The sequence below is a fragment of the Pinus tabuliformis genome, chromosome 3_2 (assembly GCF_031772625.1).
Source record: "Pinus tabuliformis cultivar Carrire ecotype Pingquan chromosome 3_2, CPIR1, whole genome shotgun sequence".
NCBI lineage: Eukaryota > Viridiplantae > Streptophyta > Pinopsida > Pinales > Pinaceae > Pinus > Pinus tabuliformis.
In genome coordinates, this window is record NC_142302.1 from 160,404,660 (window position 1) to 160,427,457 (window position 22,798).

Genomic DNA, 22,798 nt, shown 5'->3' on the forward strand with positions numbered 1-22,798 from the left:
CCTTAAGGTTTTACTAGTCTCTTTCATGGATAATAGGCTCTCTTACCTAATGGAGTACATCCTCCTAGCCTTCTCTTTTTTCTATTCAAATTGTTTTCTTTTTCTTTCTCATGTGTCATGAGAGGGAAAATAAAGAGTCCTGTTCAAACTCCTCTTGATTGCATGAATGCAGGTAGTGGTTAGGTTCTCCAATAAGCATGGAGTCTTTCCACTCCTCACCTCCTCCACTTTTATGCTTTCCATTAAACTAAGCAAATCTTGAGTAATTATCATCAATCACTAAAAGAGTGGGGTTTTAGTATAAGTGCGTGGAAATTACAATAAGGCAAGGTTAAGAGACACAGATTGCAAGGATTAGTAATGTTAAAATTTGCAACTAGGGCCAAACTCCATGTGGGTCACCTTTTTTATGGCAGTTGATATTTTTCCTGGATTCCTCTCTCTGAGAGGTATAGGGTTGATCTAAAGATCATCCGATTCTAACATGTATTTATAGAGATATGAATTTATTTATATTATTGACAATTTGTCAAGGTCGGCCAACAATGTAGGATTGATCTAAAGATCATCCGATTCTGACATGTATTTACAGAGATATGAATTTATTTGTATTATTGACAATTTGTCAAGGTTGGCCAACAAGCAAATTATCCCCAGCTCAACTTCAACGTTGCATTTAAATAGAGGAGACCTCAAGTCATTTGAGGCACACAACATCTCATGATCTCACTCCACTTGTTTGGGTTTGTCTTCTCTCAAGGAGGACGTAGTGGAAAGAGTCATCTAAGAGAGCCCTAGTCGCAGTCATGATGAAGTAGATCTAGCCGCAGATCTAAGGAGCCCTAATACGCAGTTAAAGGAGAGACCCTAAGCCGTAGCAAGAGGAGGAGCCTCAGCCGCAACTAAAGGAGACCCTAGCAGTAGCGAAGGGAGCCCTAACGCAGCAAGAAGAAGCCTGTTGACAGCGTGAAAGAAGCATGAGAATTTCGGGTTGTTGTAGGTGACAACGCAGTGATAGAGGCTGTTCCTAGGCATGCCTTAAGGACTATTTGCAAGGTTGGTAAGCCATAGTCATAAAGTAATGCGTTGAAGAGATTTGCCCTATAGATCAACGTATGTATACAGTTGGGTGCTAGAAAGTGCTGACAGCAAAGTCAAGTTCTTGTAGGATAAAATATTGCTGCGTTGATGGTGTTTGGACGCTGGTTGATGAAGGATCGTAGGCCTAACTTGCTGCTGGGCTAGGCCGCAGGCCATAGCCAGCAGCAAAGGTTGTTCTAAGGGTTGCCAAACCAGACTTGGACAGCGTGGCAGTGGTGGAGTCTCTCCTTGGTACACTTGCAGCCTTAGAAGGTCTGCTTTATTGACTGTGTGGAGAATGAGGACTGAAGGTTGATGCCCTATCTCATGAAGCAGTGACAGCTAGTGCAACAAGAAGACATCAGAGTTTTGGGAGATGTATTGGGTCAAGGTTTGACCATGTTTGGCTTAGTTTAATGAGCATCTTGTTGGTGCAATATGGATGATCTTCAAAGGAAGATTCTGTCCTATTTGACCCGTATTGACTGATCTGAATTGGATCCATGAAGAGTTATCAGATAACCGTGACGGTATCAGATTGGGACAGACTTCAAAGAATTAAGAGCAGCGATCAGAAGCACCTTTGAACAATGGCAATTGGCAGCCAGCATGGAACGACGAGGACCTCAGTCAAAAAGCGCTGACGAAGGCCCATGGAGACTGCACAGGAGGCGAAACCAGCCCCTGGGAAGCCCGGATCGGGAAAAGGAGGCAGTGTTTGATGCGCTTAGCGCTAATTGCGCATTGTTGGGCAAAACCCCTCGAGAAGGAGAGGCCCCGAGCGCTCGGTCGCATGGGAGCCAGGAAAACCGTGGGGAAAAGGCTAAAGGCTAGGGCGAGACTCATGCTCCAAAAATCGGCGGTATTTATCAGGGGCACCCTTGGGCGGTAAGCAGATTTGGCGAAAACAGAGCGATTCCACTCAACGCTCGACGCGTGGCAAGCGGAGGAGAGAGAAAAGCGCCGGTCATAGCACGCTAACGGTTGGGCAAGTCAACCGCGCGAAATGAGCAAATGGCGTCGGATCTGGGGGCTCCAGATCTAACGACTGAGATTGTGCTCGATGGGGAAACTAGAATTGACAGGGGATTAAGCCGCGATCTATAAGAATTTGAGGTCCGATTTGACCACCAAGGTGGCGGATGACTCATTCCACGACGTAACTGAAAAACTGAACCGACGAAGCAAGCTGGCACAGTTGGTAGGAGGACAAGTGGCCACTCCCTGTGAGCCTGATGATGACGCCAAGACAGGGAACTCCAAGCGAAGCTGTAGCAGGCGATCCGACGGAGTTGGAAGGGGAATCGAACAACCATGAGATCGAATGGCTTTAAAGCCATGAACAGACAAGCAGAAGACACGGAGAGGAAGAACAGAGAAAAGAAGGAAACAAAAGACAGAGAGAGCAAAAGCGAAGAAGACAGTGAAGCAAAAAGCAGAAAGAAGACAGAGGGCCGAGCTGACCAAAGGCAGCGTCGAGCACCAGAGAGCTTGAGAGATTCAAGCCATCCTTGAGAGGATTTGTCAGGACTGAGCACCACATTGGGCTCCTTCCATTAAAGACCAGAGGGGTCAAAGAGCTGGTAAGGAACAGAGTCTGTGCACTCTAGTGGCTTGGGGAATCCAAGAACCACCCTGCCAAGCAAATTCTGTTTCAAGAAACTCATACTGAGCTCCTTCATTGTAATTCTTTGCTTTAAAGACACAATAAAAGAAGGCCACCACTGAAAGCTGGACCAAAGATGTAGCTCTGGAGGATAGGGTGAACTCCTTATTAATTGTTGTGTTCTTGTATTTGCTTACTGTGTTTCTCTGCTGTTTTCCATTTTTCAGTGTCTGTGTATTTTGCAATCTGATCGATCCGTTGCCTAAACTAACATAGACATACACCAGCACATGAGTCTGTAATACTTTCATTTAATAATTCTTTAACTGAGATCACTCATAGGGTGATTTTCAGATCATTGACTTCTCTGGTCAAGGCTTTGCTGCTGCGGTCATAAAATATCAGATTTGTATGTTTGTATTATCTCTTTTTTGAACTATTGAAGAATATAAGAAGAATTGATCAAGGGTTTCCCCACATTGGGGTTTGTCCCTAGCTGGTGCCACATCTTGTGTCCTCTTGTCTTGGCTGGTCTTCTACTGTTTATGTTTATGTTCTATTTGCATTTTACTATCACGCTGATGTGATTGCTAAAATGGATATTGATATTGAGCTAATAAGAAAATTGAAGTAAGTTGCTCTTAAGCACAGAACATAACAAAAATTAACAAGTAATCTCCACTGGACTCCCTCCCCTGTTACCCTCCACTGGACTCCCTCCCCTGTTACACTCCACTGGACTCATAGATTTGGGGTACTTTTCTCACATAGCCTTCGACCTTTATATATGTATATATATTTCAACATGTATGATTATAAATCTTAAGCCTAACATGTGATCCTTATAAATGCATCTTATATATATATATATGCGCTAGGAATCCATATGGGCATACTTACATCTTTTGCATATGGAGTCATTCACATAACTGTTAATTTTCTAACTCTAGCAGCCTGGCAGTTTATGACCTAGCAGATCTCCTTGCAGTAAAACAATTATTATGCAGATCTACTGAATAAAAGCACAGCTAGGATTTTAACAATTACAACAGTGGAAGCAAAATTTAAACACCAATCTCACAATCACATGCACACAAGATTTCTGCCCTTCAAATCAGTCCTTCATTTATTAAATAACTTAAGAATTTACAAGGACTCCGCTTCATAGGATAATGGCCCACTAAAGAAAATACATACAACAAGAACCTAGAACTGATCCAACTGATCAAGCACTAGATCTGTCTTTGGATCTTGCTCAACTGATATGGATCACACTTGCCACCTCTTGCACTTTCCTTGAACCTTGCATACTTGAATGTAAGTCCTTTTGACACAAATCACTAAGATCTCACTCTCACTATATTTTGTGCTCAAGATGTATTGTTGTGTTTTCTTCCTTAGCCTAGCCTCCCTTTTGTAAGTTTGAGTTATTGACCGAATCCACAGCCTTAATCTTCAAATTGATTGATGGTTGCGACTAGATATCAACATCACTGGTGATCAACAATTGAGATTTATCTAACTTATTAATGTAGATAACCTTTGCATTTGATTAGATCAACTCTCTTGTATCTTATACAAGTCAATTCCTTTAATAACTAAATCAATTGCTAAAGTTATGGGTCAATTGATGACTTCCATGTGCCTAGACACTTGAGTTTGTGCGGGAGTACCTGTCAGAGCTACTCTCATCAACAATAACTTGATTCCCCTAGTAGGTTGCTAATTATTGATACGGTCCAGCGCTTAGGGAGCACTTAGGTTTGACAGATCATGGCATGCAATAAAGATATACAAGGATTTCCAGGTTATTAACCAAGTGGACCAGATTGATCGAAGCAGCCCTCCTGTGGATGGAGGCGGCCCAAAAGCCTAGGCTTAGAAACTGTTTTGTGCCTCTGTGTCCAAAATAGACAAGAAATCTTTTTATGCCTGCCTCTGAAAGAAAGGCCTTTACTATGTATTTCTAAATAGATTGATAATTAGGAAAGTCTAAGTCTAGGAGTAAAGTGAAGTCTAAGAGTTTGATATTGATTGGATTGGCAGGAAGCTGCAACTTTGAAGATGTGACCTACATGTGATGAATAGGATTTGAACCTCATGAGCCACCAACTGTCAATTCCGTAGATCACTATGAGACTATCCTCATGTCACTCTGATACTATGATGACTCTATGAGACTATGGGGACTAGCTACGACTGGCATAGCTTCTTCTCTTTGATAGTTCCTTGTCTTCCACCGGCTCACTTCAGCTACGACTGTTACTAGTACTCTTACCACATTACCCACTACGAAACATACACTACAATACTTATCTACCCTTGACATGTAATATCACATCCATTATCTTATCATGGGCAGCTGTTTTTATGTTTTTATTTTCTTTGCTATGACTTGCTGAGCATTACTTACTTTTGTTAGCTTTTCTGTGTTTTGCTGACATTGGCATTCGTTTTTCAAATTAAATGTGTATATACATCTCAAATGAAAACTTCATTTTTAGTTATATCCGAGAATGTCTTTAATCTGAATTTTATCTGCTGTCCTTGGTCCAAAGTAATTACGTGGAAAGAAAAAATTTAGGTGTTAATTTAATTTACAATTGTCATTCATTTTTCTGTGTTGTTTTGTATCTAACTTCACAGAGACTAACCATCAATTGAATCTGTGGTTGCAGATTGAGATCTTGAGGAAGAAGGGCCATTCATACTCGGAGATAATTAATGAGAGTGTGATTGAAGCCGTGGACTCTTTAAATCCTTTCATGCATGCACGGGGTGTTTCCTTCATGGTTGACAACTGCTCAACAACAGCACGGCTTGGGTCAAGAAAATGGGCCCCTCGATTTGATTATATTTTAACTCAACAAGTCAGTTTCTTTACCTTTTTATGGTTGTAAGCATGCACATTTCATTTCCATTTTTTTTGGTAGTTGCGTCATTGTATGATTGCTGTTTTTGTGTAGTGCTGACAAGAAGTTGTCTTTGTAGGCTTTTGTGGCTATCGATGCGGGCTCACCCATTAACAGAGATCTCATAAGTAACTTTCTTTCTGACCCTGTGCACAATGCTATAGAACAATGTGCAAAATTACGCCCGACTGTTGACATAGCAGTCACAGCCAATGCGGATTATGTAAGGCCAGAATTACGGCAGTAAAGTGTACTGACCAAAAAGTGTGGAGTGGTTCTGGAATGCTGCATGTCATATTTGGTGGAAAACTGCATGTCACACTTAGTGGAAAGTGCTATACACTCCAATGCAGTGTATGTTAGGGATCGTTTTTGGCGATTATGGTTCTTTAGCAATCAATTTATCAATCTGAGACGGGTCTTTTTAATTGGACCTGCGAACTTTGTTAACAGTAGTTAATGTGCTACTAGTACTAAACTGGTATTGTTATTCTAATTTAACAGACATTGAGTAGATAAAGGAAGTATTGTATGAGGTACGAATACGATACTCCCTCTGAAGAGTTTTTTAAACTTTTAGGAGTAATAAGAAAGGTCATAGACCAGTGTATTTCTTCAAAAGTATGTTTTCGGTGAAGTTCCTACTTTTCATGTTTAGCCCAGTGAAGTTAGTGCGCAGAAGAGCTTGCTGGTGGATAAGCTATCGTTTCATCTGTATATATGATGTGATAAATGAGTGAAGACAGTTTTAACTTATAACTATCTGGATGAGACACCATATCTGACAGGAACACTAAATGCAAACTAGCCCTTAGAATTTGGGTATCTGTGTGATTGGCTGACAGGGTTGGCCATGATAATGTTCGGCATAAACCCCACTGGTTCTGTTCTCTGATACTAAAACACTTTCACGAATGTCTTATCTGCCTACCTTTTCAGATCAATTGGATATGGTTATTAAAATCAATAATATCTTGGTAGTTACGGTCACGATAAAGTTTATTACCTTTGTTTCTATGTTACTGATAGCTATAGCACACGATATGAGCCACATATTTCTAACCAGCACTGTTTTTATATGAAATTTGCCTTGTATCAGTCAATACCCAGTTAGGATATTTGAATGACAATAGATTTTAGCCCTCGAAAGAAGCCTGGAGAAGGCTAGAGGAAACATGGACATGAACTGATACCTAGTGGTAGCTCATATGGAGAGTCTTCCCCCGCCTCCTGCTGTAGGAATTGGACTGGGCGGCAAGCGGGGTGATGCGTTTAGAGGCCTGAGCGAAACAAACAAGATTTCTTACGACTTTCTGCTAGACCAAATTTCTGAGATTAGCGCTACCACCATGTGGAGGCAAAGCTCTCGTAGCCCGAAAACCACAAGATCACTAACCATTTCTCTCAAGGCATTCGCCGCGTGAGTCCAGGTGAATCCCCAGTTTTGGGTGAAGTAGCAATATGAAGCCGTAGATTTTTCTTCACATCGAGAAGGAAATCATTTCTACAATGGGGCCTCATTAGGAAAGATAAAATATCTAGCAAAACCCAATTCGGAGACATTGGTTTGGCTGCTATAGTTGCCTGTCATCGGCAGAGGTTCTAGGTTCTGAAACACGCTAATGGGATGCTGATACGAGCAAGGAGGTAAATTTAATCCGATGCTGGGTATAAACGCTGAAGGGTGATTAATGATGGAGAAAGAAAGCATACAGGCCAGAATCTGAGGTCAGGGTGATTAATGATGGAGAAAGAAAAGCATACAGAACAGAATCTGGTCTGAGTGATTAATGATGGAGAAAGAAAAGCATACAGACCAGAATCTGGTCTGAGGTCACTTGATGAAAGGAGCATTGGTCTGAGGTCACTTGATGAAAGGAGCATGGATGAAGAGAGGAAAGCAATGAAATATATATATAGGTCTGAGTGATTAATGATGGAGAAAGAAAAGCGTACAGACCAGAATCTGGTCTGAGGTCACTTGATGAAAGGAGCATTGGTCTGAGGTCACTTGATGAAAGGAGCATGGATGAAGAGAGGAAAGCAATGAAATATATATATATATATATATATATATATTTTTTTTTTTTTTGTCACAGTATTTGTATGGTATATTTTCATTTGTTTTATAGATTTTTATTTAAACAGTGCAAAGCTTATCATAATTTAGTTGTCAAATTAACAGTGCTAGTTGTCAAATTAACAGTGGAGATAGTGATCACTTGTTGTTATTAGTAAATTCAGGGTGACTCATCACTGTTATTCAAGAAAAATAACACCACCTGGAATTACCTGCTGGTGTTCTGTAAAGCATAGATTTTTGCTCTTGTTAGATGTCTCTGGGTCTTTTAACCTATTCTCAACCAAACAAAAGCAATTTTAAAACAGTTTTTTAATATATTTTGTAGTTGTCAAATTAACAGTCAAATTAGCAGTGGAGATAGTGATCACTTGCTGTTATTAGTGAGACATTTTTTTTTAAACAGTGAAAAGCTTATCATAACTTAGTTGTCAAATTAACAGTGGAAATAGTGATCATTGGTGACTCATTGCTGTTATTCAAGAAAAATAACACCACCTGGAATTACCTGCTGGTGTTCTGTAAAGCACAGACTTTTGCTCTGCCTAGTTGTCTCTAGGCCGTTAACATATTCTCAACCAAACAAAAACAGTTTTATATATTTTATCATTTTTTTCTTTTTCTTATTACCTTTTGAACTACTTCTCATTTTCTTTTTTTCTAATTATTTTTAAATCTTTTATTCCTATTATTTTTTGAAATCTTCTTATTTTGAAATCTTCTTATTTTTAAAATTTTTAAGTGAGGTTTTCATATTATTGGTTTTGATTTTTTTCAAATCTGCTTTACTTATTATTATTATTTATGTCATCGTTGTTGTCGTTGTTGTTGTTGTTGCTATTTAAATTAACAAGTCAAAACTAATAATATTTGATATCTTTACCAAATTACACTGAAAACGCAAACATAAAGTCTCGGAAAGTCAAAGCAATGAGTAAGGATAAAGATTAAAACAAGAAGTCAAAACAATGGTATAACTCAAATATATTTTTCCCTATTTTATAGATAAAGAAATAAAGAAATACAAATGAAATAGTATAACTCAAATATATTTTTCCCTATTTTATAGATAAAGAAATACAAATGAAATAAATATCAACAAATTTTAATTATTATTTAAATTAACAATCCAAAATTAATATTAAAAAACAAATTTAATATTAAAAAACAAATGAAATAAAGATGAAATCAAAAAATTAACTATTATTCAAATTAACAAGCCAAAATTAATAATATTTGATATCAAATTAAGAATTAAATTATTATTTTGGCGGCTAAACGCCTACAGACAGGAACGGCCATAAGCAAAGCAACCAAGCATTGGAGGCTTGCCAAAGCTACGGAAAACATAGCTGAGCTAGTTATGGGGATGAAAGGTCTAATCTTTCAAACAACCAAAAGAAAGGCAAATGGTCTTGCTGACCATCTGGCAAACTGTGGAGCAGACAACCCCAACATTGCCATTGACAGATGCTGGCAGGAGTTTGATGACCCAATCATAAAGGAAGCATGCATACAACTGGCAGCGAAAGATCGTATCCAGATCACCCAACCTTAATCGAGGACGGCACCTGGCCACAGTCTCGAAATCACGAGAAGATCGGCAAGAATTATCAACCTAATGCCCTCAACGGGCTGATGGGACACAGGGGGCAGTGGAGCTCCGGGCGGCAGCAGCTCTTGGAGATTGGAGATCATAACGAATTAAGCGACGAGATCCAGCACATCAGACACCGTCCTCTCAGCACGCATGGAGAGGATCCGTATGGAAAGGTTTCATCACCATTAATGGCAATTCTGAGTGGAAGACGGTGGAACAAGGCCCGAAGGAACAGCATCAGGCATGCTAGCATATGGGGCATACCTCCCTTCACGCGCCACCATCCCTTGAGAAGGTTTTCACCACACACTTGGCGCCCAGCTCGTCAGCCTTGCAGTTACATCATGAGCTCCAATTCTTCCAGGGACAGGCTCGCTTGTGCGACTCCTCAGATCACCCATCAGCAAGGTACCACCACTCTCAGAGGCATTTACTCCAATCTCCTGAGGAAGCATCATTGCTTTCATTATAAAAACATGGGCAATTGCCCTGTTCTCCCCATTGTTCTTAGCGTTCGTGTTGAGAGTGGTTCCGCTTACAATTCTGGTTCAATTCGGGCAAGTCACAAGAGGTTCACCATGAAAGCGGGAAGTAGTCGCTGCGAGGCAGCTAATAGGGAACTTCAGGCAGCAAGAGGTGGCTACGAAACCAGGACTGCGACCAGGATCAAGCGCAAAATTGCAGAATTGGAGGCTCAGGCGAAGCTTGAGGAGGATGGCCGCTCGGATATGGAAATTGCTGCTGAGGTCAACTGGGTAACAGACCCCGGCACTCCCGCGAAGAGGGCCACACAATTTGTGCGTACCCAGGCGGAGAGCTGGCGCATGAAAACCTTAATTGCAAAGGCGCTGGAATCCGTCACAGAGGTAAATCTCACTACACAGGTTAATCTCACCACAGAACAGATGGCCAAGATTACAGACTACAATAGCTCCCTGGACAGCAAATTAACCGCGGTGAATGAATCGATCAAAACCCACAACCGTCTGCTTATGCTGCTCATCCAGCTTCTCAAAAATTCCATTAATACTGCTCCTGCGGCTCAGCCAGCCACTTCCAGTGCGAACCATGCTGCTCAGCCAGCTACTTCTGCAGCGTTTCAGCCTGCATCCCTGGAAGAACTGCAGGCGAAGGTCGACAGCCACGTCAGGAACAGCGGCTTGGACACCATCGCCCAGATGGGGAATTACCACTTCTAAGGTCTTCATGTTAGCTCTTTTTCCGACTCGGGTTCTTGCTTCTCTGTTATCTTTTCACTCTGTTATCTCGGCTTTAGTTTGTGTCTGTTGCTCGGTTGTTACTTCTACTATCTACTCACGGTAGTTCCTGTGGTTTAGCAATGTTTTGTTCTGTCCATCGCCACCCTGCGTGGTGTGCTTCGTTTTGGTTTATCTGTAACACTTCTTCTGAGCAGGCGATTAGCCCAGGAATATTGTACATCCCTGCTCACACTGCTTCGGCAGGTTTTTGTATTATACTTGTTATATAATATAATCTTCTCACTTACACAAAAAAGAATTAAATTATTATTTAAATTAACAAGCCAAAATTAATAATATTTGATATCTTTATCAAATTAAGAATTTAATTATTATTTAAATTAACAAGCCAAAATCAATAATATTTAATCTCCTTATCAAACTATATCATAATTACCCGGATAACAATTCAAGCATGAATTCCAAGATAACAATTCAAACAATGAGCAAGGATAACCATTCAAACAAGGTATACTTCAAAACAGTGGTATAATTCAATATATGGTATACTTCAAAACAGTGGTATAATTCAATGTATGTACATGAATGATGTATATAGAAATCAAAGTAATGGTATAACAACATGAAAAAAAATATGTACATCAATGATCAATATAGAACAATAGGTTTAAAATCTTTACAATATTGTTTTCTTTTTTGATTATTTTATAGAAAGTGATAAAATTATAATGGTTATTTTATTGTGGGGAAGTGACTGAAATGGTTGGATTGTTGGAAGAGGAAATCAAAGTAATGGTATAACAACATGAAAAATACATGTACATCAATGATGAATATAGAACAATAGGTTTAAAATTTTTACAATATTGTTTTCCTTTTTATTATTTTATAGAGAGTGATAAAATTATAATGGTTATTTTATTGTGGGGAAGTGACTGAAATGGTTGGATTGTTGGAAGACTTATTTCATTGTATATAGATTTTTTACAATATTATTTTTCTCTACAATTATCTCATAAAGAATGTCAAATTGTAAGTGCTATTCTATTGTAAGTCACTGAGATGGATTGGATTGTGGTTTTGATCATGTTGCAAGATTTATTTCATTGTATACAAGTTTTTAACAATATTATTTTTCTTTGTATTATCTCATAAAAAGTGATCAAATTGTAAGTGCTATTCTAATGTGGGTAAGTGATTGAGATGGATTGGATTGTGGTTTTGATCATGTTGTAAGATTTATTTCATTGTATACAAGTTTTTAACAATATTATTTTTCTTTGTATTATCTCATAAAAAGTGATCAAATTGTAAGTGTATTATGTTGTAAGAGTTATTTCATCGTATATAAGCGATTGAGATGATTGCATTGTGGTTTAGATGGTATGTTATTATGCAAACAACTTAAGTTTGAATTTTAGTGAGCATAGAAGTAAACACAATGTGTGTATTTTTGTGTTTTGTTTGACATTTTTATGTTTTTGTTTGACATCTCTCCACTTTGATATAACAATAATAATGTGATGGGTTTTTAAGTTTCACAAATTGGAAAAAATGTTTTCTCTTGATAAATAAAATCAGTCCAATTTTTAAGAATTTAAAGCTGTAAATGAATACTGCATTTAGGATGATTATTGTAATTTGCAATGTTATGTAAAAATTAATGATATGAAAACAAAACATTAAAAAATACGGTGATTATAAATAAATATTGAAGTAAGGGAAAATTGATACAATCTTTAAATAATATATATTAATTTTTGGGGATTATTATAGTATGCAATGATATGAAAATGTAACATTAATAAAAATAAGGTGATTATAAATAAACAATAAAGTAATTTTATTTTATTTAAATTTAGGGTAATATAGTGTTAGGGTTCGCAGCAACGCGCAGCAGGCCTAATCGCAGCAAGCTCATGCAACAACACGCAACTGCCCTCAGTGGCCTCCTGCTGTTGAGGAACGATCAACATGGAATCATCAGAGGACGAAGAGCCTCCCTCAGATAACCAGCGAGAAAATGAAGGAACAACAAAAGCTTTCGCTTCTCTCATTTCTGCAATGGGTCTGACAAAGAACCGACCATCAGTCACCAAGTTTGTTAAAAGATTGGAAGACATCCCGGAAATATCACTCCCTCTAGCTCTTCCTCGTAAAGCAGCACTCTCCCTGGCGGAACGTGGATTAGTTGGGCAGTTTACAGGGTTATGGCCATCGCCCAAAACGGTCCAAAAATGGGTAGAAAGGAACTGGTCTACAACAATAAATGGAAAAATCTCAATCAGGTTTTGTGGAAGAGGATACTACACCTTCCACTTTGAAACAAAGGAGGATTGAGACCTAACATTTAGGAATGGCTCGTACTTTATGGATGCGTAAGCACGCTCGACTGTTAAGGAGAGGGGCTTGACCAACGCCCCCCCACCAAATAAGTCAAATGAATTTATTGCTTGCTTGACGTTAGGAAAGCAAGGAACATAGTCGCTTGTCCGCACCGGGCAAGGTGAGAGGCCATTTGTGAAAGGCTTCTGGTGAAAAGCAAAAGTTGAAGGCAGGTGTGGCTGGAATCCCGAGATGTATCCATCCATGTATCCATATTTCTCAATTAAGGCGGATGAGAAATAAATCCCTCGACCCTCCTCCTTCCAACCGTTTAGGGTTGGCCCTTTTCGTCTCTTTTCCTTGGTCTTGCCACTCTCGATTCTTTCCTCTATTCCAGCCCAGAGAATCAATCTATCCTTCTTGTTGCTGCCCTGTAGAGCTGGTGTGGGGCTTTGCATGCTGTACCAATACCTCTGGAAGCTTTATTTATATATAGGGAATACAGCTAGGTGAGATAGGCGATACAGCTAGGCAAGATAGGGAAGCGCTATTCATTTACTGACTTGGAAGGGAGGGTAATATCTATTCTTTTCTACTGACTTGGCTATGCGAACACAAGGAGAAGGCATGTAACATATTAATATATAAGGGAGCCTCACTGACTAACGGTGAAGTAAGCACACCATCCGCGGAATGTGTATCAATGAAGATAGAATGGATTCTACTCCATTATCATCTAACGGGGCAGCCTTGTGGCTGTTTGATCTCACTTATGATTGGTCCAGGGGCATACCCAAGGGACGATATCTAGGGTGCTCCCCTAGGGGCCTCCTGCTGTGTGCACTTTGAGGCGTGAAAGCACCACCAACTCTTTCTACCTGCAAGTAGAGCTATAGTGTTAATACTGAAAGCAAGTAGAGCTACAGTGCGACCACCACAACTAGTGGGGTGCTACCTTCCTTATATAGATACTTTGCTTTGCTCTACATGATGAGCTGGCTGGGTGACGTACTCCCAGAAGCTTGCAGTGCTAGTGCCTTGCTTCTGCAAGCAAGCAAGCATATAATTTGAACCCGGCCTTTTGCTCATGCTCCCTGACCCGGTTAGAACTCTCCTTGACCCGGAACCGACTGTCTGTCTGTGGAAGGAAGAAAGGGATTGCAGAGTGATCGAGAGAGCCATAATTTGAGCAGGATTCTCTCAAGAAGTACTTGCAAGTAGGAGATGCGCTAGAAGGGTTATCCCAACCCAGTAAGACCGGCCCATTCAATCAAGGGGTTTGTATCTAAACAGATGGACGTCGGATTTCGACCTAGAAATGGATATACCCAATGTCGTCCCTGTTTGGGTCAGATAGCCGCATATGCCCCTCCATTGTTGGGGAGACGATTCAATTAAAGCCATAGGAAATGTTGCTGGGAAATACATAGACAGGTGTGAGCCAAAGGAAAACATGCACGCATGTGCTAGAATCTGTGTAGAGGTGGATCTAGGAAAAGGGCTTCCAGAAGACATCAAAATCAAAGTGGATCAGTGGACGCATATACAACAGCTGGATTATGAACAAATCCCCTTCAAATGCAAAGTATGTCATGAATATGGTCATTTTGCTAATAGATGTACAAAAAAAAAGATAATGAAAACGAAAAGATTGAAGACTCAGAAAACAACTGGGAACAGGTCAAAAGAAAGAACGCAGTCCATAAACAACCAAATCTTTTTTCTATGCAACCCTCCATATCCTCTAATCTCCATCCTCTATCACCAAAAGCTAACAACAATTCTCTTGCTAGCCTCAACCCTTTTGAGCCATTGGATCCCTCTGTCCCCCCATCCCTGGGACCCAGAATTAGATCCAGATCTAGATCCCCTCTCCACACTCCCTCCCCCCACCCCATCCCCTCTGGCCCCAACCACCCAAATCTCACCCCCTTCCTTAGTAGACAAAATCCTAACTAGAAAGCAGTCAAAGGAAGCTCTCCCAAATGTAGAAAATAAAAAAAAGCAGGAAGAAAGACAAACAAAGAGCTGAGGGATGAAGCAGCAGCAAAGGAAATGGCATTAGGAACGCAACAACCTATGGAAACCTTCTTAGGAAGGAACACAAGAAACAACGAAAAAAGCTAGCAAAGAGGGAAATGAGCCATGCACCACCCAACAAGCAAATAATGATAGTGTCTCCTAGAATTGCTGAGGATTGGGATCAATTGTTAAAGAAAATGCCACAAGAGACAGTGTGGCAAAAGAAAACCTAGACATCCTTATGATTCAGGAGACAAAAACAAATAGCCAAGACACTGAAAATATAATTTTTTTTTTTCAGAAATTATGAAGGTGAAGCAATACAGGCAATAGGAGCATTAGGTGGTATTTGCACAATATGGAAGAAAAGAATATGGGAATTAATACACCACAAAAAAGATCAGCATTGGATACAAATAGATCTAATGCAAATCAGTACAAAAGAGAAGTATAGTGTCATCAATATATATGCCCCAAACCACTACAAGGAAAAAGAGCAATGCTGGGCTACCATAAAGGAAGAACTAAAAGAAACACAAATAGGAAAAATAATTCTAGGAGGAGACTAAAATTTGGTAAGAAGTATAGAAGAAAAGTTTGGCGGCACATATCACACAGACCCATCCACGGATGCACTAGAAGAAATAATGGAACAACACAATCTTTTAGACACCCCCCCAAGCAATGGGAAATACACCTGGAGCAATAAAAGAGTGGGCAAAAGCAACATAAAAGAAAGGTTAGATAGAATCCTGATACAAGAAAACATAGCAGCAGTGTACAGTGCTATTAAAACAAAAATCCTCCACACCACGACATCCGACCATAAACCAGTGGCAATAGTCATGGGCAAAATGGAAAATCAAGGACCGCTCCCATTTAGATACAACTCAATTTGGGACAACAATACATAAATCAATGAATTAAGGAAGCATGGGAGCCAAGAGTATCAGGATCACCACAATATATTTGAGAGACAAAATTGAAAAATGCGAGAATCAAGTTGAAGGAATGGGCAAAAGCAAATGAAATTTAAAAAAAGAAAAGAAAAAAGAATTACAGCAGAGAATTGACAGCATGAAAATTGAAAAAGAACGCAGAGAAGAAGGCAAACAATATTATCTAAGAGAAAAGGAAATCTTTTGGGAAATATACAGGGAAAACAGGAAAGAAGAAGAAGAGGTTTGACTGAAATTTAGAACCCTGTGGCTCAAGGCAGGGGATAAAAATACATCTTTTTTCCATAACTCAATGAAGATTAGAAGAGCACGAAATCAAATAAAAAAAATCAAAGTGGAAAATCAAGAGGTAAAAGGTGCAGAGGAAATAAAAAAAGCAGCCCACAAGCACTTAAAAATTTACTGTCAGCGAAATAATAAAATGGCTGAATATGAAGACTTCCTTCAGCACACAAATAAATAAATAAAAAGAGATCAAAACACAGAAATGTGTAAAGAAATCACAGAAGAAGAGGTAGTGGCGGCTATATGGAGCCTACATTCGGATAAAGCCCTAGGGACCGACGGATTTACAATAGCATTCTTCAGATCTCATTGGTATACAATCAGAAAGATTTCGTAAGAATGGTGAAGAACGTTTAAAAAAAAAAATAGTAAGCAACACAAAATCCTCCTACCTCGCTCTAGTCCCAAAGGAGTCAAATCCCTCCACCTTCAACAGGTATCGCCCTATATCTATGTGCAATTCCTCTTATAAGATAATAAAAAAAATAATTGCAAATAAAATCAAGGCAGTGCTACCAATAATCATATCTGAAAATCAAGGAGGATTTGTGCCCAATAGGCAAATCACAGATAATGTAATTATTGTACAGGAAGCTGTACACTCTAGTATGCTATGGCAAGAAAAATGCATGATAATTAAATTAGATATGGCAAATGCATTTGATAGGGTCAACGATCCATATCTCATGGCTGTTATTTTGGTGCTGGGTTTCTCAAGAGAAATAATAGAAGTCATCCAGGCATGCATCTCCACCCCTTGGATTGCCCCCCTCATAAATGGAAGGCCAAGTGAATTTTTTCAAAGCACAAGAGGACTCAGGCAAGGATGCCCTCTCTCACCCTTCCTATATATTATAATCGCTGAAACTCTAAGTAGAGCTTTGGAAAAACAAAGAAAAGAAAGAAACATTACAGGGCTCAGAATAGCAAAAAGAGTAAAAACAATCAACCACTCACTTTTTACGGATGACACCCTGCTGCTGGGAGGGGCATCAACAATAATAGCAAGAAGGTTAAAAAAAAATTTAGATGATTTTTTACAGGTTTCAGGTGGGCTTCTAAATAACACAAAATGTAGAATATATGGATGGAACACCCCGCCGAATCATGCAAATGATTTCACAAATATTAGAAATCCTAGTACAGGAAAAATGGACCCATTTCTTTTACTTGGGACTTCCAATCTCAAAAGAGAACATGAAGGCAGAAATATGGACTAAGCAAATTGAAAAAATGAAAAACAAAATTCAGAGCTGGGGTATGATGTGGTTAAATATGGCAGGAAGGGTTATTTTAATCAAAGCACTCCTTGCAACACTACCTATCTACCAATATGCAATAATCATGGCCCCAACAAGTGCACACAAACAAATGGAGTTAATCTTAAGAAACTTTCTATGGTAGGGGGGGAAACAAGAAAACAAAAAATTCAGTTTGGTGAGGTGGGAGCAAGTAGTGCTACCATATGAACAAGGAGGCATTTCTATTCGGATACTTGGACTCATGAACGCAGCCTTGGGAATGAAGATAGTATGGAGATTAATCATAGGAAAAGAGAGCTGGTGGAAAAAACTCTCATCTCAAAATACATGGATGGTTCAAAGGAGAGATTGCTTAATGGAAATATCCCAACAAGACAATGTACTCAAGCTTGGAAGCTAGTAAAAAAAACAATTCCTCTAATGAGTAGCTACATTTCTAAAACCGTAGGCAATGGAAAAACAATATCGATATGGGAGGACAGAATCATGGGAAAAGAACCACTAAATACTCATCCAGAAATAGAAGGCATCCAAGAGTGGATGAAAGGAAAAGGTATTAACACTCTATTCTCAATTTCTCTATGGAACCAAAAGGATTGGCAAGATTGGAAACTCTCAACAATACCTGCGAATCTAGAAGGGCAATGGAGCAAAATTAGGCAGCTCCTAAAAGGGGCAACACCAATCAACTATGATGAAGAAGATGGATACCTCTGGGATCCTAGTGGTGGGAATTACACAGTCAAGACATGATACAAAATCCTACAAGAACAACCAAACCAACAAGATTGGGACCCTTGGAAAATAGCTTGGAAATCTGAAAGCTTTCCTAAGATCAAAATGTTCATCTGGACTCTTTTAAAAGGGAAGGTATTAACCAGTGAAAACTTAAAAAAAAAGGTTTCCAAGGTCCATCAAGATGTCCATTATGCCAACAGGCTGAAGAAAACATTCAACATTTATTTCAAGAATGCATTTTTGCCAAAGAATGTTGGCAACAACTTATAAGCCCCTTGGAAATAAGAATAAATTTTGAAAAGTCGTTGCCGGATTTTCTACAAACACTAGAGAAGGCCTATCCATATACAACAAAGAAGAAAGTCACAATTCAAAGAATATGGAAATGCATCCCAGTAGTACTATGCTGGCAAATTTGGTTGACAAGAAATAAGTGCATCTTCAAAAACCAAACTCCAAGAATAGGGAAAACTCTATAAAAAACGTGGGGATTAACTTTTGAAATCCTCAATGTTAAAGGAACAACACCAACAGATCACAACATTCTACAACAAGAAGAGCGAGATTGGCTCAGCAAAGCCATAATAAATAACAATGGACAAAAAGGACAGAGGAAAGCAAACTCAGGAAATATTTGGAAAATAAGAATGAGTGAAGAGGAACTAGAAATATGGAAAAAAAAAATCAGAACAGATACTGCCTCTACTTTGATGGGGCCTCAAAGCATAATCTGGGAAAGGCAGGGGCAGGGGGATTAATCCTTGATCCTAATGGGAGAGAAATTGTCACATATGAATGGGGACTTGGACAAACCTCAAATAATAAGGTTGAAGCATACAACCTGTTGATGGGATCAAAAATGATAAAAAAAAAAGAAATACAAAATCCTATAATAATAGGAGATTCAACCATAATAATAGAGGCAATGGCACGAAATAAAAGCCTAAGTAATGAGTTCATGAACAGAATTCTCAGAAGAATCAGGAAGAACCTTGAAGACTCTGGCGATGTAATCTTCAGACATGTCTTGAGAACACATAATCAACAGGCGGATTATTTTGCAAATCAAGCAGTGGAAAAAATTGAAGGGAATATTCGTGAAAATCAGGAGGAATATCACAACTCAGTCCCATAATAATCAACAAAAGATCATAAGTATGAGGATCCTCAAAAATAAGGAACAAAGCACAATGATAAAAGAAACAAAAAATAAATCAATAGTAAAAAATCATCAAAGGACACTCCATTGCAGACAAAGGCAGAAAGTCACGAGAACGCAATGGAAACAACTCAGTAGTTCAGAAATTCGCATGAGTATAGGAAGGCAGCAAGATTACAATCTTGGTCACGAGAATCATGCTGCAGACCATCCCATCGGAGGCAGTCACTGGAGTGCTCAGAAATGCTATAAAAGCAGAAGGAAATCGAATATTTCAAGCAAGCATTTCATGCAAATTTGTGCTCACTCAGAGTTTCTTTGCTCCCCAGTTCAGCGATCAGGGCCATCGCCCTCTCCAAGCCCTTTGCGCAAATCTATTACCTTCCTTGCCTCTCTATGAATTAATTCACATGGAGCAGAGTTTGGGAACGAGAGCCGTTTGATCAATAAATCGACAGATCTAACGGTCATTGCAAGGGGAAGGCACGTGGAAGATAGCCAGCGAAAAGGTGGTTTTCCTATAGGAAATGGTATTTCAGGCGAGCAAAAAGTAGTAAGTGGTAATTCGGGTTGGGCACCCGATTCCATTAACTGCTCGACACATAGCAGCGGAGGAGAGAGGAAAAAACAACTTTTCGGGCGGGTAACCACCGTGCAAGTGGTCCACCTGAAATCACTGTCAGCTGTTGGATCCAGTGGTGATGATCAACGGTGGAGGATCGTCGATATTTTTGTTGATCGGGTGAAGTCACTACTGTTGGATCTAAAATCAGATCAATGGCTTGGAGCAGAGTATTCATATCGCATCAGATTGTTGAAGGGGAGCGAGAGCCGTTCGATCAATAGATCGACAGATCTAACGGTCATCGCATGGGGAAGGCATGCGGAAGATAGCCAACGAAAAGGTGGTTTTCATACAGGAAATGGTATTTCGGGCGAGCAAAAAGTAGTAAGTGGTAATTCGGGTTGGGCACCCGATTCCATTAACTGCTCGACACGTAGCAGCGGAGGAGAGAGGAAAAAACAACTTTTCGGGCAGGTAACCACTGTGCAAGTGGTCCACCTGAAATCACTGTCAATCGTCGGATCCAGTGGTGATGATCAATGGTGGAGGAACGCCGAACATTTTGTTGACCGGGTGAAGTCAATTCTGTCGGATCTAAAATCAGATCAACGACGGAGAGTTAGATCCGATGGAGTAATGGACGGCAGAGATCAGAGCGGCGCAGGGAAATGCGATGAAGTTTGGACCGTCGGAATGGAGAGCTGGCAGGGAATGGATGTGCCGATTTGCGATGGGCCGATACTCTGATGGCCGATGAAGTGCAGATCAGAGATCAGAGAATACGAAGGAGCAGCGCTCCCACGGAAGGCATTAAGTAGAACTCGACCTCAGTTCTATTATGTCACATTCAGAATAGCAGTCAGGAAAGCGCAGAACAAAAGAAGCGTGGACAACAACAGTGAAGGAAGCAGTAGCTCAGGCAAAATAAGACTCAGGAAGCACAACAGAGAAAGGAACAGTAAGCATCACAAGAGGAAGATCAAGAATGATTCATCGACTGCAAGAGTCACTCAAGGATCTCAGAAGAAGCAGTGGCATACTACAAAAATAACACAATGAGCAATGAAGGAGAGAACTCGGTCAATTACGACAAGAAGAACCAGCCAACTCAGGAACAATCAATCTACAAGCCATGAAGAAGTTACAGTGAATCTATGATTTGTAAATTTACTTTCCTAGTAGGTCAGTTTGTTAGGCAGTATTCAAGAATAGTCATAAAAATACATGAAATTTTGAACTCAAGCATAGGAGAGGGGATTGCGCTCCCATCTCATTGCTTAATTTACTATCATGCTATAGTCGATTGTAATAGGAGCTTGCTCCAATACAACTTTTGGTAATATATCAACTACCCGACCTTGTTTCAAAATATTTTTTTTTAGGGTAATTATTATAGAATGCAACATTATGTAAAGATTGATGATATGAAAAGAAAACATGATTAAAAATGGGGTGATTATAAATAAATATTAAAATAAGGGAAAATTGTTTCAATCTTTTCAATGATATATATATATATATATATATATATATATTATAAAAATGGGGTGATTATAAATAAATATTAAAATAAGGGAAAATTGTTTCAATATTTTCAATGATATATATTAATTTAATTTAATTTAATTTATTTATTATTATTATTTTTTTTAATGAAGGTTTTGTTTTTGTTTAATGGTTTTGTGGGTCACATTAGCTTATAAGAGAAAGTGCCCCCTACTTCACAAGTTACGATTCCTCAAGTCTCGACATTGGAGATTAGGGAATGAAGTTGGATGTCATTCCCTTATCATTTGGCATGTTGTCAAGCCAATCATCCAAGTGGCTTGATGCATTGTTAAGGGATGTACTCGAATAATCACACCATAACCAATGGTATGTGAGATAGGTGGTGACTTTGAGAGAAAAGAGTTTGTTTTCAAAAGCTATATTGTTGAGCCCATTATTGGGGAATATGCTTTTAGAGTGTTTTTATTTAATTATATACATTTTGATACATATTATCGTTTACAATATGCCTAAGTTAACTTTACGAATGGATCATTATCAAATTTAGTGGTCTTCATTGACTATGATATCTCTAAGAGAAGTACCATTTATTTGCATAAAAATATTAGTCCATTGATATTTCTTTCAACTCATACGAAAAATGTCAACTTTTAGTACATTTTAAAGATGCCCTGCATTACAATAAAAGTGAAAATATATATTAATAAACCTAAAACCATGAGTGCTAGAGGTTCCTCGCATTTAGCCTATTACATTAAAAACATTTTGGCACCTATGAGAGGATTACCAACATTGTGATTAGAAGTCCTTTTTACATGGGAAAACTAAATGTCCTCAAATTGATCAACCAATGCTAGAATCTGATTCAACTTTGATCTTGGTATAATGTTTTTTACCTTGAAAGAACCTTTTACCCATTCTATTACAAGGTTTGAATCTCCAAGCACTTTTATACCAGAAACTACAATTTCAATATCAATCTTCAATAAATTTGGTTCAAATGTTGATGCATCTAACCAAAATCAATTTCAAGGAGAAATATTTTGATTAAGGGTTGGGGTTAACACGATGTGCTCCATCAAAAAAATTGGAACTTTATTATATATTTTAGAGCTTGGGGATTTAATGTTAGCTTCTATTTGGGAGATAGTTTTAGATCTTCAAACACATGCTTTATCTTATGGAATCTCTTCAAGGAAGAAAAATACATGCCTTGAAATAAGATGGTCTTTCTGGTAATCTAGAGTGTTTTTGACACCAGACATACAATAGCTTTGTAGTCCTTAACCAAGTAGAGAAAGTCCATCCTATTTGCCGAGGACCCTTGACAATGTCATTGCTTCCTTTGATACTTCCTTTGTGAATGCATATCCACTAACGAAGCTTAGATCAACTGGTCCTTGGTAAGCTCTCTTTTGAAAACCTTCCATGTCAACTCTTTATTGTTTAGGTGTAGCTAAATAAACAACCTATTTT

The 22,798-nt window shown here is 39.0% G+C and overlaps 1 pseudogene across 1 annotated transcript in view; it reads left to right on the top strand.

Annotated features, from left to right (window-relative positions):
• The window catches only part of LOC149180298 (ketol-acid reductoisomerase, chloroplastic-like), a 65,477-nt pseudogene extending 59,921 nt beyond the window's left edge, over positions 1 to 5,556 (top strand). The window contains exon 10 of the transcript XR_016256909.1: positions 5,365 to 5,556. The product of XR_016256909.1 is annotated as a ketol-acid reductoisomerase, chloroplastic-like (transcript). The remainder of the gene's footprint in view (positions 1 to 5,364) is intronic.
• The last annotated feature ends 17,242 nt before the right edge of the window (positions 5,557 to 22,798 follow it).